This window comes from Eulemur rufifrons, chromosome 7 (assembly GCF_041146395.1).
Source record: "Eulemur rufifrons isolate Redbay chromosome 7, OSU_ERuf_1, whole genome shotgun sequence".
In the NCBI taxonomy this organism is placed as follows: domain Eukaryota; kingdom Metazoa; phylum Chordata; class Mammalia; order Primates; family Lemuridae; genus Eulemur; species Eulemur rufifrons.
Window position 1 is genome coordinate 255215460 of NC_090989.1, and position 7136 is coordinate 255222595.

Consider the following 7136-nt stretch of genomic DNA (forward strand, 5'->3'; position numbering starts at 1 on the left):
ATTGAACCCACAATATCTCCAAGGTATGCCTGTATCTTGTCTCTTTTAACAATCTTTTCTTGGTTTTGCCCTTCCCAAATTTGGGTCCCAAATTCAAAATAATAAAATTGTTAAAACGTTTTTATATCGAAACAATATTTGGGTTTTCTATAGTAGTCACTAGGTAACACAAAGATTTGTTCCTCTACCACCTATAAAAGGAAGGACAAAAGGAACAATTAGATTTGCCTAGAATATTCCAAATTTATTCATAACTGTTATGAGAGCGCTTTCATATATCAAACAGTATAAAATAACAAATTTAGAAGATAATTTATCTTCCTAGACACATAAGTCAAATATTTTAATTTAAATATTTTAAAATAATCATGTAGTTTTCACATTAATTTTTTTGTTGTTCTGTTTTGTTTTGGTTTTAGATACAGGGTCTTGCTCTGTCACCAGGCTGGAGTGCAGTGGTGCAATCATAGCTCACTGCAGCCTTGATCTCCTGGGCTCAAGCCATCCTCCTGCCTCAGCTCCCCAGTAGCTAGGACTACAGGTGCATGTTACTGCACCTGGCTAATTTTTTCACTTTTTTGTAGAGATGGGTCTCACTATATTGCCCAGGCTGGTCTGGTCTTGAACTCCTGGCCTCAAGCAATCCTCCCACCACAGCCTCCCAAAGTGCTGGGATTATCCATATGAGCTGCTGTGCCCCAGCTCAAGTTCAATATTTATGTTTAAGCATGAAGACAGGTACAGTAGCCATCTACAAAAATATTTTATTTGTCCAGGAGTCTAAAGTCACAAATCTTTTTTCTTTTTTGTTCATGAAAAGTCTGAACAAGCACTTGGGATACTGATTCCATTACATGGGAATCATCAAGGGACTATTGCTTAGTTCCGTCCTTCATTAGGTTCCATAGCCCAGGCTTAGCCACCTTGTCTGAGAGCCATAGGAGCAATAGCAAAACAGGTGAAAACTTCAGTTGATTTAACTCTGGGGTCTCCACTAAATTTGATGATCCTTCATTCTGTGCAGATTCTTCCACTGACAGCACTGGGCACTTTCCAGCCAGTCGTCCACCTCCTATTGCTTCCCCCTCACATGCCTCTGTCCTGCTGTAGCATTCTAAACCTGGCTCACGCCTTCCCTCACCGGAAGAAGGAGAAGCCCGGGGCTGCTTACCTGCCTTAGGGGACTATCCATACCCTGCACTGACCTCTAGAGACTCCCCTAGATATCTTTAATTTAATTGTATTTGTTGATGATACTTCAAAATTGTCAGGCAGGCTATGCCACCACAGACTTGAACTTGCCCTTGAAATATAACCTTCCCATAGAAATTAAATCAGCTCAGATGGCTAAATGAATTGTCTACATTCAGACTTGTTAGCTAACAGAAAATAAAAGAACAAACATTTAATCAATCATAGGTATAATTTTGGGTTAATCCAAGACATTAAAATACTCTGGAAACAAAAAGACTTTCTGACCTTTACAGGAAACGCTATAAAATAGATGGCAAGTTAAAGAACTTTAAGATGTTTTACTATCTAAGAAGATAACTATAATAAAAGTGGAGTCTAGCAAAAATGCTCATGAAATGACCCATGATAGTGGAGATAAATTGGCAATGACATTGAGCTAACACTGGGGAGTGGGGTAGTTTTAAGGGTATTTCTGATGATGCCTGACCCACCTGCCAATGACACAGTCCTGGCAGCACTGAAGAGGTACAACCTGGGCAGGAATAAAAGCCTTAAAGTCCCTTTAACACTTCCAAACCTTGATGGCAACAAGACCAATTTCCTCTAGGACTCATAAGTTGTCTCATTCTCAATTAATAACAGCCCTATGCATTTGGAAATTGCAACACTTTCAAAGGCTGTGGAATTGGTGGGGCTCAAGCTGTGATCTCAAGGGGCAAAGGACCCAGTTAGTATCTAGGTTCTGGGTGGCAGAAATAGGAGATAGCCTAAGGGATGTATCTGACATGGTGAAGAGATGGAGTTGGAGAATAGGAAGGCCCAGAGCAGAGGGGACAGATTCAGAAGAGGCGGGAGGGATCTCCTAGATGAAACTGTGGGGGGAGGCTATGAGTTCGCCTTGCACTCTTTTTCCCCCTCCTCGTCCCACCCTAGAGAAACTGAGGATCAGCCCCCAGCAGAGATTCTTTTTTTTTTTTTTTTTTCTTGTTCCTCTCTCCACTTTTCTAAACCAGTTAGTTATGTTAGTCCAGAGACAACTGAGATTGGAACTCTCAGGAAAGAAGAGAACATCGCCGTTCCGGACAGGGAGGGGAAAGAGTCTAGACTAAGATTTCTGTCTACTCTCACAGGCCAAAGGTCCCAATTGTGGGACTGATGGAGGGGCTGGAGACTGGATTATTAAGAGAGTTCAGGATAACTGAAGGGGAGCAGAGTCCATGCCCTGTTCATTTGTCCCCTCCATTTGCGTGTGTTTGCCAAGTCTCTCCTGCATGTTGGGGCCGATCTAAATAGCGATGCTGAGCCTCTGAGAGCCCCACGCGGTCCTGGTGGAGCCAGACGCCCAGAGCAAACCCTGCCTGGGATGTGCCCTCTCCACAGAGGTCTGCTCACTGGAGAAAATCAATGGAGAATCCCACACAGAAAACCCTTGTTTGATGGTTTCAAAAGAAGAAAATAGAAAAACTTTTTACCTACTTTACAAATGAATAAAAAGGAAGTAACATAGAGCTCCATTAACTCAATGGGGAACAAACAACTCTCCATGAGTAATGATCTGCCTAGAGCGAGAGAGGGTTAGATCTCAGCCCTCCTTCCCTTCTTGTCTTTCAGCTTCAGTGAGGAGGGAGGAGGAGGAGCAAACAGGGAATATTTGCAGGGAATTGTTTTGGTCATTTGGGCTGCTATAACAGAATACCATAGACTGGGTGGCTTATAGACAGCAGAGATTTATTTCTCACACTTCTGAAGGGTGGGAAGGCCAAGATCAAGGCACTAGCAGATTCGGTTTCTGGTGAGGCCCCCGTGTCCTCATACGGTGGGAGGGGCAAAGGAGCTCTCAGGGGGCTCTTTTGTAAGGGCACTAATGCCATTCCTGAGCACTCCATCTTCATGAGCTAATCTCTTCCCCACTTCCTAATACCATCACATTAGGGATTAGGATTTCAACATATGAATTTGTGAGAGACATAAACATTAAGTCTATTCAGTAAGGTTCTGCTTATTCAGCCCAGAACTCTCAAGGGTTTATCTTAATCTCTTCTCTCCATGAAGGCCTAAACATTCACTTGGAGGAGAAGTTGGGCAGATGTCTCAGGGCAGAGCCCTGTGGGTGTGCTTGGTTCATAACTTGTTGCCAACCACATATCGCCCCCTCCTGGGAAGTCCTGTAGCCTCTCGGGAATCGGGAATCGGGCGCCCTGAATGAATCAGAACACTGCTTGAATACCTCTCGGAAGCTTTCCTTCCCGATCCAGGCACTACACAGGCACTAGAAGTCCAGATGGTGTGGTTTTGAGTGTGGCACAGGTAGAGTTTACCTCTCAAGGTCTTTGAATCCATAAAACTTAAGGTGAAAGAGGCCAAGTGGTGGCCTTCCTCTGTCCACCTTTCTCTCTCAGCCACCCATGTTTCAGAGACGGCTATGAGTTCGCCTTGCACTCTTTTTCCCCCTCCTCGTCCCACCCTAGAGAAACTGAGGACCAACCCCCAGCAGAGATTCTTTTTTTTTTTTTTTTCTTGTTCCTCTCTCCGCTTTTCTAAACCAGTTATGTTAGTCCAGAGACAACTGAGATTGGGACTCTCAGGAAAGAAGAGAACATCGCGGAGCTGAGGTTGCTTAGCTTCCTGAGAGGCGGCCTTGGGCAGGTTGCAGACAAGCTGCTCACAAAAAATTCAGTGCCCACTCTGGATAGTCCTTTCCCTGCCCCCTCAGCTGTGAGCAAGGAAGTCCAGAGGGCTCTGAGATGTGGGCCACGGGCTCACGGCAGGCTCTCAGTCCAAGGAGGAGAGCAGGCAGGCTTTTTAGCTCCTCACGACATCATCATGGACAAGTTGTGGGACTGTATGGGGGAAAAGAGAGGCAGCCCAGAATCACTGCAGGTCAGAGCAGGGCAGGACATGCCCCAAGGGATGAGAGTGGAGCTGTGTCCCAACAGACTCCAGCTGTGGAGGAGCAGTGCCCAGAGGCAGAGGACAGAGAAGAGAAGGCTGGAGGGCTCACCGCAGAGGGGAGCATCTTCTGGGAGTCTCTACTTTAGGGAAAAGATGCTGGACATTTAGGGATTCCGTCAAGAGCCAAAGAGGCCAGGGAGATAGTGAAGTCCAAGGAGACTCCAGTTCCTAAACCACAGTTGTTAGATGTCCTGAAAGCCAGTGAGCTGGGAGATGTCCAGAAGCTAAATGGCTGTCTGAGTGATCAGGGGGCATGGCAGGGCAGAAAACAGGGCTCTTCTCATTTCCCACCCTGCTTCCCAGGGGGCTCCATGCAGATCTGCTGGGAATGGGCATTTCTGCCCTTATTCCTCCCCACGTACCTCATTTAGTGGCTGGAGTTTCACGAACTTCACTCTGCTAATGTGTCCTGTGCTTTAGTATACAGAACTGCTGACCTTCAAATACACCGGTGTGATTGGCTAAGCATCTGCATCTGTAGGGGAAGGCAGTAGAGCCAGGCTGAGAAGAGAGCAGACTCAGGCCAGGCTACTGGGCTGAAATCCTAGATGCGCAGCTGACAAGCTGTGTGAGCTTGCGCACGTTACTTAACCTCCGAGCAACGTACAAAAAGCACATAGCCCAGTGCCAAGGACGTGATAAAAGCACGGTAATTGATGCAGACTTTCTGTATTATTGAGTCCTCCTCTGCCTTCTTTGGGACTGTATCATAAAAAGAAAACTACCAATAAGAGGTTGAATCATGTCAACTTCATTTTCCACTCTCCAAGGAAAAAATCACAAACACATAAACAAGAGGAATGCCTTGTCCACCCATGCCCAGGGGTTCAGCTAATGAGTCTACCTGGTTATGCAGAACTCCACATGCTGGAATAATTGATCCCACCCCATAAGCCAAGCTTATACTTAAGAAAAATTTAATAAATGCCACTCATCCTTCTAATCTCTTGCCAAGCATCAGCCTTTTCTTGTAGAAGTTACTGTTCTTCAAAGCTGGGGCAGGTGGACTAAAAGCCAAAATTACCCAAACAGCTTAAACTCCTCAAGTTTTCCTCCAAACAAGTAGGGGAGGTTGGTGGGTAGGGATGGGGAATCTGCTATCAAGGGCTCCCCCTATAGGCACCAAAAAGCAAAGGCTAAAAATTAAAGTTGGTATCATTTACGCCTAGTAGAGAATTGTTTCCCTTCCTTCTTTTGGAAAAGTTTCTAAAACAGTCCTGAAACTGCAACTTTACTTGTGACATAATCCCTTTTCCAAAAATCTGGCCGAAGAGTCTAACTATTTAAGGCATCAAGAATCAATCAACCTCTTCCTTTTGATGTACTCCCCCCACCCCACCAAGTAAAAAGGACCTCCCAAATGTGATCGTGATGCAAATGGAACACAAAACTACTCCCCAGCTGCAACACTATTTTTTTTTTTTTGAGACAGAGTCTCACTTTGTTGCCCGGGCTAGAGTGAGTGCCATGGCGTCAGCCTAGCTCACAGCAACCTCAAACTCCTGGGCTCAAGCGATCCTACTGCCTCAGCCTCCCGAGTAGCTGGGACTACAGGCATGCGCCACCATGCCCAGCTAATTTTTTTTTATATATATATATTTTAGTTGTCCATATAATTTCTTTCTATTTTTAGTAGAGACAGGGTCTCGCTCTTGCTCAGGCTGGTCTCGAACTCCTGACCTTGAGTGATCCACCCGCCTCGGCCTCCCAGAGTGCTAGGATTACAGGCGTGAGCCACCGCGCCCGGCCTGCAACACTATTTTTGATAGTCATAATTACAGCACTTTGGGGTTATTTTCTTACAGTTTATTTCCATCTCATTTTCAGGATTAGTGTGTATTTGCGTGTATGTGTGTGCGTGTGTATGTGTGAACATACACATAGCCACAGAGGAATACCAAGAGAACCTTGATTCAGGACTTAAAATCAATGACAATTTTTAAACTACTTGATGGAAGGTTTAAGAGAACTTCTGATTTCTTTTGTTCTACAAATCAAGTATATTTAATTCTCTGTTTGTGGAATGAGCTTGGATGGAACAATGCAAACAGTAAAGGATGAGACTAAATTCTCTTAATAAAAAAAAGTTTCCAAGATGAAAAGGAACAGACAGCTTGTTTCAAATTTGTGCTTCAAACTATTTCTCTCTGAAAGATGGAGGTTCATGAACTCCAGATACAAATTTCCTAACAGAGGACACTTGAAGTACACGTCCACAGAGACAAACACTCACATGGGGACCCAAGAAGGACTGGGGTGGGGAGAGGCTTGAGATCACATTACATGAGAAACAGCTGAAGAAATGGGGGTGCTCAGCCCAGAGAAGACCAAGGGGTGGGGTGGTCCGACAGGCTAACTTAGGAGGGTGGGCAGCCTCATTCTGAGTGGCAGCACTAGTGGGTGGGGTTATTGAAAAACAGAGTTGATCTCATTTACAGGAGGAACATTTTAATAATGAGCACTACCCATACAGAATGAGTTGCACAGCTCAGGGTGAAGACCTAATCTCTGAGGGTGTTTTGGCAGGGCCTGGACGGCCAATCACTGGGAATATCGAGGAAACTCATGAACTGGCAGAAAACCCAGCTGGATTATATTTAAGATCCTTTTTAGGTCTAAAATCCTGAGAATGTATAATGAAACCCCAAACAACTTAATAGTCCTCTTGTTAGAGGCTGGTTTATCACCTCCTAGAGTCATTGTTGCATATTAAACACTGACATTTTGTGCTTCAAGCCCTGATTTCGCTTCAAAATAACTTTTAAAAGAAATCAAAATCAAACCAAAGGGTAGACTGCACCAATGTCAGCTTTCTACCTTTAACGTTACACTACAGTTATGTAAGATGTAACCACTGGAAGAAGTTGGGTGAAGGGTACATTGGACCTCTGTATTATTTCTGCAACTTCCTATGAATTTATAATTATTTTAAGATAAAAAGCTCTAAAAAATAAAATTAAAGATGCTTCCTTAAAAGTTCTAAGTAATAT